Below are 21783 nucleotides of genomic sequence, written 5' to 3' on the forward strand. Positions count from 1 at the left end.
GGAAATGGCAACCCACTCCAGTATTCTTGCCTGGAGAATCCCAGGGACAGGGGAGGCTGGTGGGCTGCCGTCTATGGGGTAGCACAGTCGGACACGACTGAAGCGATTTAGCAGCCAGCAGCAGCAGCACACATTTTGATATGTTGTATTTTCACTATTATTTAATCTAAAATGTTTTCTAAATAAAAATTAAATGAAGTGAGAAAGGTAAATGAAGATGAAAAATGAAATGAAAAAATAAACTTTCTTCAGAGAGCTACAACAGAACCCAGAGTTTACACAAACATTCACAGTGTCCAGGATATAACAAGAAAATACTTTGCATAAAAAGATCCAGGAAAATGTGACCCAATGTCAAAGGCATTACCCAAGGGCAAAGATAATTAACTGATGCCAGTCCAGAGATGACGCAGAGGTTGAAATTATTAAACAAGGACTTTATAGCAACTATTATAACTATACTCAATGAAGTAAAGGAAAATATGTTAAAGAGGAATAAAAAGACAAAATCTTAGAAGAGAAATAAAGAAATAGAAATTCTATATATGAAAAAATATAACATTGTCAATAAAAATTTGACTAGTGGAGTAGGGATGTTAAAGAAAGAGTCAGTAAACTAGAAGATAAATTAACAGAAATTATCCAATATTTAAAAGAGAGAGAAAAAGTTTTCAGAAAAAGAAGTCCTCAGAGCCTTGTGAGAAAATATCAAAAGCTCTAACACATGGATTATTGGTAACGCAAAAGGAGGGAGGAGAATGGGGTGGAAAAATATTTGAAGAAATGATCTGCAAACATCCCAGATTTGGAGAAATACATAAATTTATAGATTCAAAAGTTTATAACAAAGAGGCTTTCATTATTCCAAACTAGATAAAGAAAATTACATGTAAGCTGCTGGAAACCAAACACAAACATAAAATACTGAAGGAAACAGAAAAACAACACATTAATTAAAGGGAAATAATTCAAATGACCATGAATTTCCCACCAAACATCCCTGAGACCGCAGGAAAGTGAAACAAGATTTGTAACATGCTAAAAGACAAAAAAAGTGCCAACCCAGAATTAGATATCTAGCAAGTATATTCTTTAAAAAAATGAAAACAAAATGAAGACACAACTAAGATACAGGAAAACTAAGAGAATAACTCACCAGCAGACTAAAACTGTAACAAATGCTAAATAAAGTTTTAGACTGAAGGAAAACTGTATCAGTGGAAAATCAAATTCTTCAGGAATGAATGAAGAAGATCAGAAATGGCAAATATCTGTGTATATTTAACAACACTGTTAACAACATTGTCTTGTGGAGCATCTCTGTATACATAGATGTAATGCATATGACAACACTAAAGAGACTGGAATGGGGGTGGGTAAGGGAACTGTGGGGCTTCCTCATGGCTCAGACCATAAAGAATCTGCCTGCAATGCAAGAAACCCAGGTTCAATCCCTGGGTTGGGAAGATCCCTTGGAGAAGGGAATGGCTACCCACCCAGCATTCTTGCTTGGAGAATTCCATGGACAGAGGAGCCTGGTGGGCTTCAGTCCATGGGGTCGCCAAGAATCAGACACCACTGAGCAGCTAATCAGGGAACTATGGCTGTTAATATTTCTGCACTTTATGTGAACTAGTTCCATATTAACTCTAGACCATGAAATATTAAGGGTATATATTGTAATTCCTTGTTGTTGAGTCACTAAGCATGTCTGACTCTTTGCGACCCCATGAACTGCTGCATGCTAGGCTTCCCTATTCTTCACTATCTCCCGGAGTTTGCTCAAACTCATGTCCATTGAGTCAGTGATGCCATCCAACCATCTCATCCTCTGTTGCCCTCTTCTCCTCTTGCCCTCAATCTTTTCTAGCATCAGGTGGCCAAAGTATTGTAACTCCTAGAGAAACACTTTTTTTTTTTTTTTTTTTGCCACACTGTATGACTTGCAGGATCTTAGTTCCCTGACCAGGGACTGAACCCAGGCCACCCCAGTGAAAAGGTGGAGTCCTAACCACTGGACCACCAGAGAATTCCCGCAAGACACATTGTTTTAAAGTAATACAAAAAGGTGTAATAAAAAGTTAATAAATAATAAAACAGTACAAAAAAATTATTGAATCTTAGGAAACATTTTAGACTAAGTAATAGTAAAAATACAGTGTATCAATGTGTGGGACACAGCTAAAGCACTGATTAGAAGGAAAAGTACAGTTTAAATGCTTAAATCAAAAAGAAAAATAGGTCTAAAATCAATCACCTAAGTTTCTACTTTAAGAATCTAGAAAAAGAGCAGTAAAGTATACACAAAGTAAACAGAAGAATATAAGTACAAAGACATATATCAATCAAATAATAGAAGCCAGAAAAATAATTGAGAAAATTAAGAAAACCAAGAGCTGGTTCTTAAAAAAAATCAATAAAATTTTTATAACCCCCTAGCTAGACTGTCCAAAAACAAAAGAGAACAAAATCACCTATAAAAGGAATGAAAAGAGGATGTTCGCAACAGATCTTAAAGATAGTAAAGGATGATAAGAGAATATGATAACTTTATGCCAATAATTAAGATGAAGTGGGTTAATCTCTGAAAACTACAACTTACCAAAATTAAAGAAACAGAATATCTGAATAGTTAAGAAAATCTGAATTAATATATTTTTTATCAAAAATCTTACCACAAAGAAATTTCCAGGCCCAGATGGTTCTCTCAAACCCCACTCATGAAAGAAATAACATCAGTCTTACACAAATATTTTCAGAAAAGAGAGGAAGGAACTCATTTTTTGAGATTTATATAATCCTACTACCAAATCTGACAAAGACATTCTTTTAAAAAAGGAAAATTACATAAATATCCCTCATAAACACAGATGCAAAATTTTTAAATAAAAAAGCAGATAAATCCAAAAATATATTTTTGAAAAGAATAATATATCCTAACCACAAAGTTTACCCCAGAGTTGAAAAGTTGATTTAACATTAAAAATCAATATAATTCACAACATTAACAAAGTAAAGGAGAAAAAAAATGATCATTTAAATAGATAACGGAAAATCACATGACAAAATTCAACACTTTTTGTGATAAAAATAAATAATTGTAGGAAAGCTATGAAGCATAGTGAACATTCTCAATCTGATTAAGAGAAAATTTTTAAAAACTTGCAGCTAATATTTTATTTTTGCCTTCCCCCTAAAACTGCTGCTGCTGCTGCTGCTGCTAAGTCACTTCAGTCAGGTCTGACTCTGTGTGACCCCATAGACGGCAGCCCACCAGGCTCCCCCATCCCTGAGATTCTCCAGGCAAGAACACTGGAGTGGGTCGCCATTCCTTCTCCAATGCATGAAAGTGAAAAGTGAAAGTGAAGTCACTCAGTCGTGTCCGACTCCTAGCGACCCCATGGACTGCAGCCTACCAGGCTCCTCCATCCATGGGATTTTCCAGGCAAGAGTACTGGAGTGGGTTGCCATTGCCTTCTCCGCCCTAAAACTGAAAGCTAGGCAAAAATGCCTCAACTCTTACTGTATCTATTCAATGTTATATTGGAGGTACTTGCCATTGCAACATGGCAGGGAAAAGGAATAAAAATTGAAAAGGAGGGACCTCCCAGGTGGTCCAGTGGCTAAGAATCTGCCTGGCAATGCAGGGGATGCAGGTTTGATCCCTGGTTGGGGAACTAAGATCCCTCAGTGCCAGCGGAGCGACTAAGCTGGTGTACTACAACTACTGAGCCCACACCTCTGGAGCATGCATGCCACAACTACAGAATCCATGCAAAAGATCGAAAATGAGGCAGGAAAGATTCTGCATGCCACAAGTAAGACAACACAGCCAAAATCAGTCAATAAATATTTTTTTAAAAAACTGAAAAGGAAAAAGTAAAACTGTCCCTATTTGCAGATGATGTGATTTCAATGTTAAAAATCTCAAGGAATCCACAAAACAATAACTAGTACTAATGAATGAATTATCAGGTTGTACAATACAAGGTTAATATACAAACTCAGTAGCATTTTTATATCCTAACATCAAACAATTGGGAAAAAACACATAAAGTACTTAGGAGTTAATCTAACAAAATATGTCCAAAGTCTCTACACTGAAAGTTACAAAACACTGCTAAGATAAATTAATTAACATAAATTTAGGGACCATATTCATAAACTGCAAGACAATATTGTTAAAATGGTAATTCTCCCCAAATAGATCTATAGATTTCATGCCTTCCCAATCAAAATTACAGCAGACTTTTTTTTCCTAGAAATTACAAGCTTATTCTAAATTGTATTCACAAATTCAAATGTTTTAAAATAGCTAAATTGATATTTTAAAAGAAAAAGGTAGACTTAACACTACTCAGTTTCAAAACTTACTATTTACTACAGTAATGAAGACAATGGCTGCATGCTAAGTCCCTTCAGTTATGTCCGACTCTGTGCAACCCTGTGGGCTGTAGCCTGCCAGACTCCTCTGTCCATGGAATTCTCCAGGCAAGAATACTGGAGTGGGTTGCCATTCCAGCCTCCAGGGGATCTTTCCCACCCAGGGATCAAACCCTGGACTCCCGATGTCTCCTGCATTGGCAGGTGGGTTCTTTACCACCAGCGCCACCTGGCAAGCTCAATCACGACAAAGGCCGTGGCAAATCATTATGCTGAGTAAAGGAACCCAGACACAATGGATGCTTCCATTTATATAAACTAGTAGAAAATGCAACTGCTTCTACGATATTACACAGCAGATCAGTAGTTGAAGGCGGTAGGAGAGGGTGAGTGCAGGGCTAGATAGCAAAGGCAGCAGAGATATGAAAAAGGTTCTGTTATCTTGATTGCAGTAATTGCTTGAAAAGTGTTCGCAGCTATCAAACCTCATCAAACTATATACCTGAACATTATAAAAACCATACATTCCATACATCTTAGTGAATACAAATTATACCTCTATGAAGCTGTAAATAGGAAAAAACATGTTAAATTTACATTTGAATGCTTAAAATAAAAAGAATTATTAAAATTTCTTCAGATCCTTGCAGTGGTAGTCCACAGCAGATTGTGGATCTGTGGCCTTCAGTACCGAATAATTCTCAAAGTAATCCTAGAGTGTCCCACTGCCTATGGAAGAATTTTAGGGTCAAACTCAGTAAGAGCTCCCTATTCCGAAATTAGACACACTGACCTAAGTGGAGAAGGTCACCAAAGGAGGTGTGTGAGGTTTGTCCCAAACAAGCAGCCCCTATCAAGGGATAGCAGAAAAGGTCAAGGAATTGGAAATTAAATTCCTCTATTGTGACCTTTCAGCCTCCCCCTGACCCCTCCGATTCATCCCCCACCCCACCCCCCAACCCCCGCTTTTTGCCTTCCTAGCTCTTCCTATTTCCTTCACACTTGGTCATCATAATCTACCTATTATTCCCTCCCACTAGATTTTCACTCCTCCCAGATCCTCCTTGACTCGTGCTCCCAGCCTCAATCCCTTCTCCAACCTCAACTCTTTTCCGCCCTGATTTTCCTGGAGATTAGAGGGGCAGAACAGAGGTGATAACTGCTCCGCAGAAATAACGCAGCCTTTCCTTCTCACAGCCTCCCAGACCAAGTTCCCCGCGCCCCAGTCCGCGTCCTCCTCTCACCAGCCTCCAGGGAGGCCTCTGCTCCTACTCATGTGACGGAGAAGCTGGCCGGCCGGCCCCGCGGCCCAGTCTCCAACCTGCCTTTCAGGGGCTCAGCGGCCGGTGGACTCGCACCGCTGGCCGTCAGAACGCGCGTCGTCGCCTAGCAACAAGCCACGCGCTACTCCCTCCGGTACCCGTCTCCGCCCCCGCCCCCTCCCCCTGGTCCTGGACCTGAAGGATTGGATTCATCTGCACTGCGGGCGCCCACTCGCGGATTCTGCCTCGGAGAATCAGCTTTAGGACCGCTTTGGAGTGTGAGCACACACGCTTGAGACCGCATCTCCCCGGAGATTCCAAAGAGCTTCCTGGACTAGAGTCTCCTAGATCGCCAATTTTGCTCAATTTAACCCACTTGCTTTCTTGGCACTCTGGTTATTTCTACATTTTAATGAATAATACTGGACTACAAAACTTGAAGCTTTCTTTTCTTTTTTTCAAGGGTTTTTAAGCTGTATGTCTACACTACATAGGGGCTTCCCTGGTGGCTCAGTGGTAAAGAATCCACCTGTCAATGCAGGAGACCAGGAGACAAAGATTCGACCCCTGGGTTGGGAAGATCCCCTGGACAAGGGCATGACTACCCACTCCAGTATTCTTGCCTAGTGAATCCCATGGACAGAGAAGCCTGGTGAGCTACAGTACATGGGGTCGCAGAGTCGGACACTACTGAGCGACTTCACTTTTATTCATAAATGCAATGCTATACTTGAAAGAAATAAAGAAAGATCTGTGGGGAATATATACATAAATCTCTAACTAATGTTATGATGAACTATGAAACTATACCCAAAAGAATACATACCATACCGTTCCATTTATATAAAGTTTAAAACCCAAGCCAGCAAAAACTATAGTGCTATGGATGCAGGCTCAGCAGATATACTACAAATAAACACAAGAAAGTAACAATCGTAAGTCAAGATAGTAATCATCCCAGGAGAGAAGAAGGTGATGGTGAGTGGATGGACAGTGAAGAATCATGAGGTGCTAACACTATTCTAGTTTTTAACGTTGGTGATGGCTGTTTGAGTTTTTTTCTTTAGAAAAGCTATTCTCTGTTTTGCTCATTTTCCTGTGTTTATGTCATCATTGTTTAAAAAGGCAAAAAGAAAAACCACTAAATGAAACCATGGAGATAACAGTGCTTTGCTCAGTCTGGCACTTAGCAGGCCCTTAAAAATGTTTATTTTATATTCCTCTACTCTCTACCATGACAAACCTAAATAACATTTTAAAAAGTAGAGACATCACTTTGCCAACAAAGCTCCATATAGTCCAAGCTATGGTTTCTCCAGTAGTCATGTATGCATATGAGAGTTGGGCCATAAAGAAAGCTGAGCACCGAAGAATTGATGCTTCCGAACTGTGGTGCTGGAGAAGACTCTTGAGAGTCCCTTGAACTACAGTGAGATCAAACCAGTTAATCCTCAAGGAAATCAACCCTGAATATTCATTGAAAGGACTGATGCTGAAGCTGAAACTCTAATACTTTGGCCACTTGATGCGGAGAGCCAACTCACTGGAAAAGACCCTGATGCTGGGAAAGACTGAGGGCAGGAGGAGAAGGGGTCGACAGAGGGTGAGATGGTTGGATGGCTATCACCGACTCAATGGACATGAGTTTGAGCAAACTCCAGGAGATAGTGAAGGACAGGGAAACCTGGTGTGCTGCAGTCCATGAGGTCGAAAGTAGTCGGACTCGACTTAGCAACTGAACAGTAGCAATAACTCTCTACCAACCTGTCTTTCTCCAAATACCCAAGCAACTAATAAGTGAGATCGAGAAAGTGGCAGATAAAACCTTCTGGAAGTCCTCCATGAGACTCCAGATGCTGGAAGTGGGAAGCATGCTTTCCAGCTGTTTCATGCTTTCCAAGAATGCTGCTGCTGCTGCTATACAATTCCCTGGTGCTGGGTCTTAGAACAGCCCGGTTGAGGAGGTGGATACACTCAGGCATCTCAGTGAGTCCTCCCTGAGGGACACTCCTGCTCTGGAGGTGTACAAAGCCAGGTGAGGATGCCTAGCTTTGCCACTTGGGCAAGTTGCTTCCCTCTCAGGGTTTCTGCAACCTCATCTGTAAAATGGAGACAATACTCTTACCTTTAAGGTTTGTTGCTTTACCCCCTAACATAATGAGTTCAAAAATGGTTGCTGAATGCTCACAAAATGAGAAGCATTCTACAGAGAAGGCCCTGCCACCCTCCTCACATCTCACTGTCCTGTGGATGCTTCATGAGGGCAGCTTCATTCTAAGCATGGGAGTAACCCCTTCAGACAGTAAGAAAATTACTTTTCTATGCCAATTAAAACAATAAGCAAATAACCAAGAGCTTAGAAGATGACTGATTGTTCTTGGTACCATCCTGGAGGCTGCATACAAAAAACATACAGGCCATGTTTCTGAGCTGGAAAAATTCAAAAATTAATGTAACCTTGAAATATGCCTATCATATGATCAGGGAACAATTTAAGTGGTAAATAAATACTGTTCATTAATACTTTTGATAATCAAAAATAGTATGTAAGTATTCAGATAATGAGATCCATGAGCCAGATACTATTAGCTTCATTTTATAGACAAGGTACTAATGTTCAAAGAGATTAAGGATTTACCTTGAGCTAGTAGAGGAAATGGCAACCCACTCCAGTGTTCTTGCCTGGAGAATCCCAGGGACAGGGGAGCCTGGTGGGCTGACATGACTAAAGCGAGTTAGCAGCAGCAGCAGCAGCAGTAGTCAATCCTGTACTAGAAATTCTGTTCTAGGTCTGCTTTCACCAAAAAAGAAAAGAAAAAAAAAAAAAGGAGGGAAGGAACAAAGTGACAAAATAGGAAAGAAGGGGCAAGAGAGAAAGGGAGGAGGAGGAGGGATGTCAGTTACGGCTCAGACAGTAAAGAATTTGCTTGCAATGCAGGAGACCTGGGTTCAGTCCCTGGATCAGGAAGAGTTCTGGGACAAAGAAATGTCTATCCACTCCAGTATTCTTGCTTTTAGCCTGGAGAATCCCATAGACAGAGGAGCCTGGAAGGCTACAGTCCGTGGGGTCATCGGACACAACTGAGTGACTAAGCTGCTGCTGTTAAGTCACTTCAGTTGTGTCTGACTCTGCGCGACCTCATAGACGGCAGCCCACCAGGCTCCCCCGTCCCTGGGATTCTCCAGGCAAGAACACTGGAGGGGGTTGCCATTTCCTTCTCCAATGCATGAAAGTGAAAAGTGAAAGTGAAGTTGCTCAGTCGCGCCTGACTCTTCGCAACCGCATGGACTGCAGCCTACCAGGCTCCTCTGTCCAATCATGCATTAATCTAAAAATATTTCAGATTCTTCATTGATATTGAAATGCCATCATATGAAAATGTTAATAATTTTAGTGCCGTCTTAAAGAGAGAACTTAAAAGAGTGACATAAAATTACTCAACCATCATTGGAACACTGATTTCGTCTGCTTTTTATCACTCTCAAACTGCCCTCTACCCATCCTCTTGTCATCTCCTTTTAGAGTCCCCTGTTGGTTCACTGCATAGCAAGCCAAGGAAGATCCAATGGAACATTCAGCTTCTGTACCTCCCATGTTCTCTCACAGAACAAATTCCAAAGTTTTCCAAAGAGAATTCAAGGTCCCACACCAATAGAGCCTGCCCAAAGGTCTAACTATTTGAAAAATAAATGATGACTAAATTATACCTTCACTTTATATAATAAATTCCAACTGGATGAAAGATTTTGTTATACACAAGAGTAGCAGGTATAGAAAAGACCTGTAAGCATTGAACTATAAGAGGCAGAAACTACAAATGAAAATACTGATGGATGTGTTTTTTAAAACCCATGCATCTAAAAATAAACAAAATTATAGTGTAAATGAAAACTTAGTGGAAAATCCACAATATTTACAGTAGACATGGGATTAATAGTCTTTAAATGAAAAATAGATAAGACATCAAAACTTGAAATTGGCTAAAGAAAGTGTGAAGAGAGCTCCCAAAAGAAGAAATACTTCTGGCAAATATAAATATTAAAATATTCAACTTCAGTAGTAATCTTTGACATGTAAAATTAAAACAGTTTTATGTAATGTTTGCCAGACTACAAAGTGGAGGGGTACATGCATACAAGTGTGGCTATCTCTTGCTGTTCTGCTAGATGTTTTGTAGCAAAATGTCTCATAAGTCTTAAACACTTATGTATCTTTTGATCTAGAAAGTTCATTTTTGCTGACTTTTTCTACTAATAGAGATATGCAAAATTTAACGATAATGATACTGAAGAATTATTTTAATCATTAGAAGGCAAAACTCTTTGTCTTAAACCGAATCTCCTTAGTGTCTCGCACAGAGCCTGGGACACGGAGAGTGCTCATTGAGAGACACACCTAAATAATGTCACTGATTTAGCATTAGTCAAGACCAAGTTATTGCCAGGGCACAGGTGTAGGGAGAACTGAACTCTAGACTTAACATTCCAAAGATCAGAAAGAGAGAGATGCTCCGGCCATGGAGAGTATATTTCCCAGGAGCCCCATGGTCACTGGACTTACTTTGTGCTCAGTCGCTCAGCTGTGTCCGACTCTTTGTGGTCCCATGGACTGTGCCTCATCAGGCTCCTCTGCCCATGAAATTTTCCAGACATGAATAATGGAATGGGTTGCCATTTCCTACTCCAGGGGATCTTCCCAACCCAGGGATTGAACCCATATCTCTTGCACCTCCTACATTGGCAAGTGGATTCCTTACTACTAGACCCACCTGGGAAGCCCAGACCTAGTTTAGTGTCTGGTTATATTCACACAACCCACTAGAAGCATAAGTCTCAGTCTTAGGTTTATAGCAAAGATCAGTTCACCGAAAAAAAAAAAAAAAAAACTTGAATAATATTGGTACTTGGTTTTAACATTAATTACTTTCACAATGATATCAAGTGCAAATTAGCAAATTAACATGGAATATAAAACAAATATACTCAGAGTTCACTACCCTGCAGCCTTGCTTACAGGAAGCAACCACCACCAAAACCCTGAAAGCATCACAGCTGCACTCCACCCATGATGACAAGGAAAGGGAACAGCCTTTCGATGAGTACAGTATGAGGACCACACTGGAAAAAGTTAAAGACACTGTATTTGACTTCCATTCCCCTCCTTATCAGTTAGATTCCCACCTGAGACACATGGCATGCTCAAAAGGTGGTGTGTTGGAGGCCTAACACAGAGAGAATGGAGAGAGCTGTTTACAGGATGCAGGCAGGATTAAAGGGAACTAACATTCAAGGTGTAGCAACAGCACAGAGTTATTATCACCCTTGATCTGAAGGGGGAAAGGGATTAAAAAAAAAAAAAAAGGTGTGAGCAGAGCCTGGTGAGAGCTGAGACTGGAGAGAGGGGTTGCCTGATAGGAACTAGAGCCACAGAGGCAGTTAAGGACAAAGCCACACTGATGCAGGGAGAAAGCAGGAGTTAAGTACTCCTATTGCTCTATTCTTCGGCTCTCCTTGCCGGCATCATTATCCCCACATTGGCCAAATCCAACTGGAAGCCCCAAGGCAAGGAAAATGGATCAATGAGGCTCATAGAGATTGGTCTCTGGGGCAGAGAACCAGAGGAGGAAGCTCAGAAGAATAACAGAGAAGAACAAGCAAAGTCTACTACCCGAAGTCTACTACTACTGTACTGCTTTAATCCACACAAACTAATGAACTGAGACACTTCCCCCACCTTAGGGTCCTCCTTGGCATTGCTCACCCCTAGCCTGCTCACCCATTTCCCCACTCCCACCTTGCTGACCTAATTAACATATGCCAGGCTTCTCTCCAGACCCCAAACTCTGATTTGACAACACCTGAGCTAATTGAGGTCTGGAATGGACCCCTGGAAAGCCAGCAACCATCCTTCTGTGGGATGTCTCAGAAGTCTGGCGCCAGGCCTGATCTCAGGATTTTTAAGGTAAGATAAAAATAGCAAGCATTGAGTAGAAAGAAAAGTCTGTGAGTAAAACTATCCACTTGAAAAGACACAAATAACACTAATAAGCCTTGTCCAAAGCAGGTGTACCTGGCTGAGAATGAGGGATTTATTTTCCTTGGAGGTGGTGGCTGGTATTTGACATTCCAGTTACACTTTACACTTCCAAAGAGCTTTGCTTAGGTGTTCTCCAAGCATGGTAATGCACTAGAGATTTTGCTACGTTTGGGGTCAGAGACATTTTTTTTTTCTAAAGGCATATAAGACTGTAGGATGTGCTTTGTAGCCTAAACACTGAGCTTAGAGAACCAATGCTCGGTTTATGCTTAGAAAAACTAACAATTCTCCCTAAGTAAGCTGTAAAAACAGAAGCTGCATTTAGCTAGAGATTCATTGCTGCTTGAGACTTCTGTGTACCAGCCCACCTCCCCCGAAGGCAACTCCCCAATACCAACCCAAGGAAAATTAATAAGCTTTGAAGGTCTGTTGTTTGTCTGTCCTCCAGCAAAGGAAATATTTTATTTTATTCCCTCGGTTCTGGTAACTAAGTGAAGCAGAATTCAAAATCTTACTAGAGTTGTCTTAACCCATCCAAGCCCTGTCTGAAATATGTGGGTCGTTATGCAAGAGATTCAGGAATGCACCCCCAGACTCTAGCTCTTCCAAGCCTCCTTAGTGGGAGGTGATAATCAACTTGTGAATTTTTACCCCATCAGTTAGACCTATGTGTATGGGGCAAAATCCTCTTGTGGCTTGGTCTTTACTATTTGTCTTGATTAGGCCCCTGTCCCCCACTAAGCTTTCCTACACATGCAAAGTATACGCAAAGTATCATTTAGGGTCTTCAGCATGCTTGCTTCATTTCCAATGGACTTGGACTCTCAGATAGAAACTATTTTTTAAAGGGAATCTTTATCAAATAATTCTAAAAGACAGGACCTAAAGTTTGCTTACACTCGTACTGTCTCAGATTTTGAGGATTTTAGAAAATGTCTTCAGTGATACTTCTCCAAATGAGTCTTAAGTGGCTTCTTCTGGCTCTGTCCATGACAGGACTGGGGAAATAGAGAGGGGGATCCCAGGGAGAAAGAAAAAAATGTTTGGGTGAATCAAGGGTCCTGCTTTCTCACCTCCCCGCCCTGCAAGTTCTAGTGCTGAGGGTGGGGAATAGCTTCCCAGAAGCCCCAACTCATTTCCTTCACCTCTCCCAGTGCACGCTTCCTGGACCCAGGCCCACAGTCTTGCCTGAGATCCCCATAGCTACTGCAGCGATGGTGCAGGGCCCCCTAGTGTGCCTGTGCCCCTCAGAGGCGGTGGGGAGTGACGTGGGGGAATAGAAGGGGGTAAGCAAAGAGGAGCTCCTGGAGCTGGACCGACTTCCCTGGTGGCTCAGATGGTAAAGAACCTGCCTGCAATGTGGGAGACTATGGTTTGATCCCTGGGTCGGGAAAATCCCCTGGAGAAGGGAATGACTACCCACTTCAGTCCTCTTGCCTGGGAGAATCTCATGGTTAGAGGAGCCTGGCGGGTCCAAAGGGTCGGACATGGCTAAGTGACTTTCACTGGGGTTTGCCGAGTCCTCGGGGGAGGGAGGCACAGGGATCTCTCACCTCTTCGCCCCTTGAGCCTCCTCTCCCTTAAAGGTCCTAAAGGTGTAGCTGATGCAGCCACAGGACATTTTCAGGAAGCACGTTTCTTTGCTCTACAGAGAGCAGCCCTGCGGGTGGGGAAGACTGGGAGGGGATTACAGGCAGTGTCTCGATGGACGCTTAGGCGAGGCTGGGAGCTCAGCGTCATCAAGTGGGGACTCCCTTCTCCCTGCCATTTGTATCCGGGAGACACTGTGATTTCCAGGAGCCTAGCTGGTGACTACCTCCAAAAGACTGGTAAAAAGGGAGGGCCGAGTGTGCCCAGATGCCCGGTCCACAGCAGCCAGCATCGCCCAGGTTCCCAGATTTCTGTAAAGGCTCTTGACTGTTGCTACCTTTTATTGTACTTACACTCTGCACTCACCTAGTGTGAGGTAGGTACTAATGTGCCCATTTTATAGTTGAAAAAATGGAGGCTCAGAGAAAGCAAGTCTCCTACAGAGTACAGATTGGACTCTGATTCCAAATCCGTGATCTTAAACATAAACCCTATAGTCCTTGTCAACTGCAAGAACAAGCCAGGTTGGAGCTTGTGTAATGAGAGATTCACTAAGACTGAGAGACCCCCAGCCTCAGAGGTGCCAGCCGTGCACAGGGACATGTGCAGACCACTGCTTCTGCTGCTGAGAAGGCTTTGCCCGGTCTTGGAACCTGAAACACAAGCTCTACTTTTCCTCCCACTGCTTGTTGTCTTTGGAGATGCTGGAAAACGGAAAAAAGAAAGAAAGAAAGGCTTTTGCCCAAAATTTACAAAGAGACATAGATCACAAAATTAGAGCAAACCGGAGGAAACTCTTTGTGCTACCTGTTATCCCAGAGTCTTCTCAACTTGCAGAGAGAGGCTTCCCTACTCTAGGAGCTGAGTCACACCTCCTCACCTTCCATCACCTAAACGGTTTCCTTCCTAAGTTCACACAGATCCTGGTTCCCCTGGGTGGGATCATCAGGCCTGCACCAGCCACTCCAGACTCAGGGGAAACTGAGGCCCAAAGTATCCATCCAGGCTCCCCAGAAAATTGAAGGTGGGTTGCTGCTGCTACTGCTGCTAAGTCACTTCAGTCGTGTCCGACTCTGTGCGACCCCATAGACGGCAGCCTACCAGGCTCCCCCTTCCCTGGGATTCTCCAGGCAAGAACACTGGAGTGGGTTGCCATTGAGTGCCAAACTCCTGACCACGCCCCTCCACCCTGTTGGAATTCCTGTCTACATTCCCTGGTGTCTTCTCCTAGTCGATGCTTCCTCCCTCTCCCATCTCTTGGGACGGGTTTATTCCCATTCCAGCACCTGCAGGAGTTTTAGAAGTTTCTGCCCCAGTGTAAACTGACCTTCAAGGCAAGCACTACGCTTTATTTATTGAAACCACTTCTCTTGCTGGGTGAGTTGTCAGGGGAGGGTCACAAGGAGGTCAGAGAAGACTAGCAGATTCACAGTGTAAGGTATTTTCTTAGAAGGAGGCCAGTGGGGTGAGGAGAGTGGGATGCACCCCGCGGACTGTATCATGGAAAGCATTTGAAAGAAAACAAACCGACACCAGATCTGTTAGAAGCCTAAGCCTCCAAGGTGGTTCGGGTTCCATCCAGTGCCAAGTCCCTCTCCGGAGCCGCAGGACTAGGGTCCAGGTAGGGAGCTGTCCCAGGAAGAAAGAGCGGTCTGAAGCAGCGAGTTTGCCCTTCAGCTCCCGGGGCGGGGAGTGGGGCGGGCCGGGGAGGGGGGCGCTACGGAGCCTTAGAGCAGCTCTCAGCGCCGGTGCCCGTGGGATGTAGGGGACTGGGACATCACGGACACCAGATGCTGCCTGGTGGCTTCCCGAGTGACAGCAGCCCAGAGGAGAGGGAGGAGGATGTGCTTCCTCTCTCAAGGACTCCCACGCAGGCTTTCATGTTAAATAAAACTTCAGGAGGAGAAGTTGACCCACAGGGTCTGCAGTTAATACCTTGTAACAACAACACGGCAGGTTCGGAGAGGTTTAGTGGTCCTTTAAGAAAATGATTACATCACACTGGGAAGGTGCGTGGAATAAAATGCTTTAGATCCTAAAGACTGGAAGACAATGAAGGTAAAAGCCTGAAAACTTTGAGCGCGCCGCCACCTCCGTGGTGCGCTGAGCGTCTGGCATCTGGGAGGGTCACTTTGGGGACTCTTGCTGTGCCACCCGTCCTGGTCGCGCCCCGCCTCTGCAGGTGCCCCCCGGAGTCCCGGGGCGGAAACGCCGCGCGCTCAGCGCTGGGCACAATCCGGGACTAACAGTGCTTTTCCTTCTCATTCCGTGGGATCGGCTTCATCCCTTGGCCAATTTAAACATATTATTTAAACACGGAAGTTTCCTTTACAGATTGGAGTGAAACATTTTGCTTAATGGAAAGTAGATGGGGTTCTTCAACTTTTAATCGATATCTTTGTTGAAAGGTGCGGTTGGCCGCCTTTTCACAGCGGGGGAAAGTGAAAACATTTGCCTCGGGTCACACATTGAGGGTCCTAGATGAGCAACGGCGGCCGTTGATTCTGTCAAAGGCCGGGTACAGGTGAGGTGGGGGCATTTCCCATTCGATCATGTCACCACGATGATTTAGGTTAAAATTAAGCATCACGTACATGGGAAGAACCAAGCCCAGCGGGCCTGAAAATCCAAGGATCCCAAGGTTCTGAAGCCCTAGCCATTATGCTAAAAATATCTGTTCATCTATTTGTTCATTGTACTGTCCATTCATTTCTCAAGCCCATTGAACTGAGACAAGTCCCTGAGATCCTCTCACTTGGACCAGCATCTTTTCCCATCTGACACCAACCTGGCCAGTCTCTGGATTGGAGCAGTTAGTTCAGTGATCGAGTCAACAAATCTTTATTGAAGTCTACTAACCCCAGGTTCTGCTGCAGCAGTGGAGACCACTGTAGTCTGCACCCTCAGAGAGTTTCTAGTCCAGTGGGGGAAAGAAAAAAAAATGAAAAGACACAAATGGAATTTGCTGTTGAGGAGGGATAAAAACCTGGCAGGAACTTAGAGCAAGGTGTGGACCTAAGATCCCCTGGAGACGGAAATGGAAACCCACTCCAGTATTCTTGCCTTGAAAATCCCATGAACAGAAGAGCCTGGTGGACTACAGTCCATGGGATGGCAAAAGAGTTGGACATGACTTAACGACTAAACAACAGCAACAGAAATGGACCTAAAGAAGGCAGACCTCAGTTAGTTGGGGAAGTCTGCAAATTTCTCAAGACCCAGGGAGGCTGCACTGGACTTGCCACCACAGTGTAGGCATCCGCATTTCCTTACTTTGATCCATTTGCAATAGACAACCAAGATGGCAGCATTCAGAAAGTGGTGAAAGAGCCTGCAAATTTTGCTGTATCCTAGCAAAAGGGAATGCTGCCAGGGAGCCCTCTTCCCAGTGTTTCTCTTTACAAGAAACTCACTGCATGTGAGCTAAGTACTGGTTTTACTCTGTGACCCTTAGGACAAGAAAAATCAAACAGCTTCAAACAGATGTACTATTTTAAAACAAAGCTTTCCCTAGCTCTGGAATAGCTTGCTGGAAATCCCAAAAGCAACCACTCAACAGTGTCCTCCAATCGAATTTTAAATAATGAACATAACCTCCCTCTAGCCATGCCACGCCAATCCAAAAGCACAATTTTAAAATTAGGAGAGAGATCAGGAAGCCAATACAATGGGAAAAGCCTGGCTATAACACATTTTTACCCTTTCACCCCCATGTGTAGGATATGATTTATGTAATTGTTACAAAAGCATCTGTTAAATAGAACTATGTAAATTTGAGGGTAATCACATTTGAATAGCCCAAGTTAAGCCACCAGGTCAGGCTGAAGGGCCCTGAGAAAGTCTTGGGTGTACCTGTGGTGGAGACCAGTGGATGGAGAACGGGGAGTTCAGGGACTGAGAAGTTAAACGTTCCTTAGCAATTAGGGAAGGATTGAGGTCTAAGCGAGCAAACCCAACCCTTTGTTTCCATCACTGCTTCCCACTAGCCTGAGCTTCTGCCATTTGGAGCAATGGAGGTTCTGACATATCAACGCCTACACCTCCAATCTCCCAGTTGCATACCTGGAGCAGCATAGGAGGAAAGATTGGGATCTCAAAGCTTTCTCCCCCCTCAAACGCACCCCACTCCGCTCCTTCGGGGGCACACAGTAGGGCCTCAGCCACTCTAGTCCTTTTCTGCTCTCAGACTTAAACGTTTGTCACATCTCCCTATAATTTTTCAACTCTGAAGCAGTGCATTTCCAATTACTCCCCCCAAGACCCCCTCCCTAGTGGTTTTCAAGTAACCACAGGGGGAAAATACGGGCACCACTATGCAGAGATAGCCACTCCAGGAGTGTGCAGGGGTGAGGAAAGATTTTAGGGATTGGGCCACTTTCTCCAGCTGGCGTGAATAAAGCTGTCTGGTGACTCGGAGAAACAGCTGCCTGGAGACACGCGACGGCCTCGGGGACCTGGACCAGCGTGGGATTGGGGGGGGTGGGGGGGGGTGAAGCGTTTTATGCGCGACCCTCCAAGGAGAGAGGCCCTGCGAGGACCGACTGGCTTCTGACTCCTACCTCCCAAGGCTAGTGATGGCCCAGGAGGGCAGGTCGCCCTTCCCAACCTTTCTCATTTCAATACATGAAAATGAGAGTTGATTTTGGCAAGTCGCTGCTCGCTCACGGCCAGAGAGACGGTTTTGTCGCCCGCGGGCGGAGGCCAGGTGGGGAGCAGCTCCGGCTCCGACATCCGGCTGTGGGCGAGCCCGGCCCGCGACCCGGGTCGCTCAGAAACCCGGCAGCGGCTCAAGGAGCTGTAGGGGAAGGGACACATCCAGGGATGAAGAACCGGGATTAAAATGTTACATTAAAATTTTTTTTCAGTAAAGTGAAAGCCCTGGATGTACATGTCTGTGGATCCACATACACAGATACCTGCCGGAAAACGCAGACTTCCCCACAGGGAACCGACAAGGCGGGTTAAGGCTTACCCTACCTACTGAGGGTCAAACGCCTAGTGAATTAATTTCTTAAATTGATGTAATGATAGAAGCCACCACTTCCCTGGTGGCTCAGTCGGTAAAGAATCCGCCTGCAATGCGGGGGACCTGGGTTGGATCCCTGGGTTGGGAGGATCCCCTGGAGGAGGGCATGGCAACCCGCTCCAGTATTCTTGCCTGGAGAATCCCATGGACAGAGGAGCCTGACGGGCTACAGTCCACGAGGTCATAAAGAGTCGGACACGACTGAGCAAGGGCAGAGGAAGAAAGGAAAGGAGAAGAGAGAGGCAGCGGGGGAACAAGGAGCTCGGTGCTGAACTTCTGACCCTCTGCGCCCTCACCCTGGCCTGGGGGGCGGCGGGACTCGAAGGCCGCGTCTCGGCGGCGGCGGCGGGCGGGAGGCCGAGGCCGGCGCTGGGGTCCGCCCTCTCGCGGCGCCGGCCCTTCCTCAGCTCCCGCACACACCTCTGTCCTCGAGGGCCAGGCACACGCAGGAGTAGACAGTTGCTTCCAGTGTCCCAAGCCTTGCTCGGTCCTAAACCGACCCGGGGCCCCGTCCCAGGCGACTGTGAACCAACCGCGTGCAAGGCGACAGGTCTTAGTTTCTCGGCATCTGATTCTCCCGGAAGGTGGAGGATCGAAGCTTCTTATCTGGGGGGCGGGTGGGAGCCTGAGGAGGAGCTCGGATCACCCTGCAGCGAGCGTGCACCCTGGGCCCGCGGCCGCGGGCGAGATCTGGCCGAGGCTCGTCGGGGAGGGGAGAGCTGGCGGGGAAAGGGGACACATTTTTAGACCCCGCCGCCCCGGGCCCTGCTGTCTGCCACGCGTCTAAACGGTCCCGCTGAACAGGTAGGACCTGGTGCCGCCAAAGACAGCCAGCTGGGCCCGAGGCGCGAGCCCCCGGCCTTTGCTTCCAGTCGTCGCCCTCGACTTCTCCCTGACCGAGTGGAGATCTGAGGAAGGGGCTCCTAAGCCAGGTAATGCTGGGAGAGCGGAGCGAAGGTGGCTAAGTTCGGTGGGTGGGCCAGGCGCCACAGGCCCCCGGGGCCCGACTGCGAGGAGAGTGGACCCCAAGGGGGTAGAGGGCGCAGCTTCCGGGAAGGGCGGGGCCCCTTCCTCCGTCCTTGTTCACCTGGAGGTACCCGCGCACCTGCCATCGCGACTGCCCTGACTCCCTCCATCCAAGGAGCCTGCCCACCCCGCTACCCAGGCCACTCCAGGCGCGCTCTGTTCGCCCTGGCACAGGCCACTTGAGCCCGGGACATCCCAGGAGCCGCCACGTGGCTGCCCTCGGGGCTCCTTTACCTCGAGTCCCCCACCCCCACCCCCCCGCCGCAACCCCACCTCCCCAACACAGAAGGCAGATCCAGTTGCCCGAAAAGCGCAATCTTTCTGCACCGCGTAAAGGCAGGGCCTATTAGGGAGAAAAGGTTGGAAATGAGCAGGCTGCAGCAGCCGGCCTCGTTACCTGGTTGCTGGTCAGCAACCTAGAAACAGGAGTTTTGTTGGTCGTTAATTTTCCAAACCAAAGACCCAATAGGGCACTGATGATTCGCTTTTAAATCTCACGGAAATGCCCGACTGGCAGCAGGGTACACTAGAACTTCACCTTCTAAATTTGTTAGGTGTCTTGGAACACCGCGACTGAGATGGAGAGAGGCTAGAAGCTCACCGAGCTGCCGCCTTTCCTTCTTCTTGGCCTCGGGCAGTCGGCTCTAGGAACCAAAAATCTCTGGCTGAGGGAGGCGTGCGAGGTTCCATTCTCGCCTGCTAGTGCTGGCTGGGGGCGCCTGCGGCAGGAATCCGCCCGCGTTCCCTTCCCACGACAGGAGGCGCTGTGATCGCGGGAATTCCTCGGGCTGCCGACCGGGTCCCCAAGCTGGATCAAGGTTCTAAAACTGGCAGAGCCCACTCTTCACCACCGATCTTGAGCTTTGGAGAAGCCCTGAAGAAACTTCAATTTGGCCATCCGCTTTGAAAAATGGGCGTTCCCCCCTCCCCCCGCCCCGCCACCAAGCTGAATTTTTTGTAAGATGAGGTCTAGTGGGTTTGAGAAGTGTGCTGAAAGGAAGATTTTTTTTTTTTAATTGACTCCCTTTACGGTTACAGCCTTTGGTTTGGTTTGTTTTCCCCTTAAAGCTCCGGCTTTTTGTGCAACATAAAAGTTATTGCTAAGTTGTTACTACCCATAGAAAATACCCTAGTCATGCTGGATGTGGTGGAAGAGCCAAGAGGGCGTTGGCGAATCACCGCGGGAAGGAACAAGGAAGCTCATTAGCACTGAAAGTACCCCCACCTCCCCAGTCAGGCTGAGGAGCCTATGCATCCGTGTACTTCACAAATGGGACTAAGGTCCTGCTGTTGATGAGAACTTTGCACAAAAGAATTAGTTTCTGACTGTCGCCCTGAGAAATATGTGCAGACCCACACGTTTGCAGATACATTTACACAAATTGATGGGACTGGCTTGCAGTCCCAGGGACAGGCTGCAGTTGGGGAGGGCGACTGGCTGCTGAATTCCAGGTGATTTAATTTCACTCTCAAGCCTTTCCTTACAATGTGACGTTACTCACCACCACCAGCACCCCCCTTTTTTTTTCTTAAAGGAATTGGAATCCAATGCTTTTATCTTTTTTTTTATTTCCTTAACTACACATCTTCACCCTCTCATGCTCTCCTGCTAATTTAAGAGATTTGTTTGGTTCAAGGATTTAATGTGATTCTCTTGGCAGATTTCAAGGAAGAAAGGTTTGTAAGAACAAAGCACAGGGGGGGAAAGGAATCTGTTTGGAAGACAAGTTAAAACACATTTCTTAAAATGAGATTAATAACAGTTTAAAACTTTGCCAAACAAGAATATTTCACGGATTCTTAGTCCTTTCAGAAGATTTTTTATTGCTACTTAAAACCTAGTGATTCTCCGAAAGTACAGCACATACATGGCCACACACACACACACTCAGCAACACACAACCACCATAGTACAACTTCTCACCAACTCACTGCCTACCACCCAGTCATTTGGGTTGGTCCTCCCCAGGGCTTGTGGGCAAGCCACTACCCAGAGTCTCATAGAAGCCAAGAGGCTTTGCTTGAAGAAGCACTTCCCACGGATGTCCAGTCCCAGCCCGGCCACTCCAGATCGGAGATGGGACCAAGCACCGCCGTCACCACCGCTGGCTTCGGCCTGGCACCTCTCTAGCCGAGTAGATGCATTCCCGCGCCCGAGACCAGCCTCTCCCGGCGCGTATTTAGGGAGATGTCCCCTCCCCCTGACCTTTCCCTATCAGAAACCAGACGGTCGCCTCCAGCTCAGTCCCCGAGGCTGCGGAAGGGGGGCGGGAGGAGGAGCTGGGCAGAGGGAGGACGGCCCGACTCGGGTCCGCCTGCCCTATCACATAGACATCTGTTCTCAGTTTCTTCCTCTTCATGATCGCTACAGATGACAGGGGGAGTAGAGCGGATCGAGGTGGAAAAAAAAAAGTTATGTCATAAAGATATAAAACGGTGTTGTGACTCACCTGCTCTTA

General features: G+C 46.0%; 1 protein-coding gene across 1 annotated transcript in view; it reads right to left on the minus strand.

Moving 5' to 3' along the window:
- Positions 1-5776, minus strand: part of TTC6 (tetratricopeptide repeat domain 6) — a 207088-nt gene extending 201312 nt beyond the window's left edge. Inside the window, exon 1 of the mRNA XM_025270952.3 lies at positions 5628-5776. The gene's annotated coding sequence lies outside the window, so the exon portion shown is untranslated. The remainder of the gene's footprint in view (positions 1-5627) is intronic.
- Positions 5777-21783: the final 16007 nt, after the last annotated feature.

The sequence above is a fragment of the Bubalus bubalis genome, chromosome 20 (assembly GCF_019923935.1).
Source record: "Bubalus bubalis isolate 160015118507 breed Murrah chromosome 20, NDDB_SH_1, whole genome shotgun sequence".
NCBI lineage: Eukaryota > Metazoa > Chordata > Mammalia > Artiodactyla > Bovidae > Bubalus > Bubalus bubalis.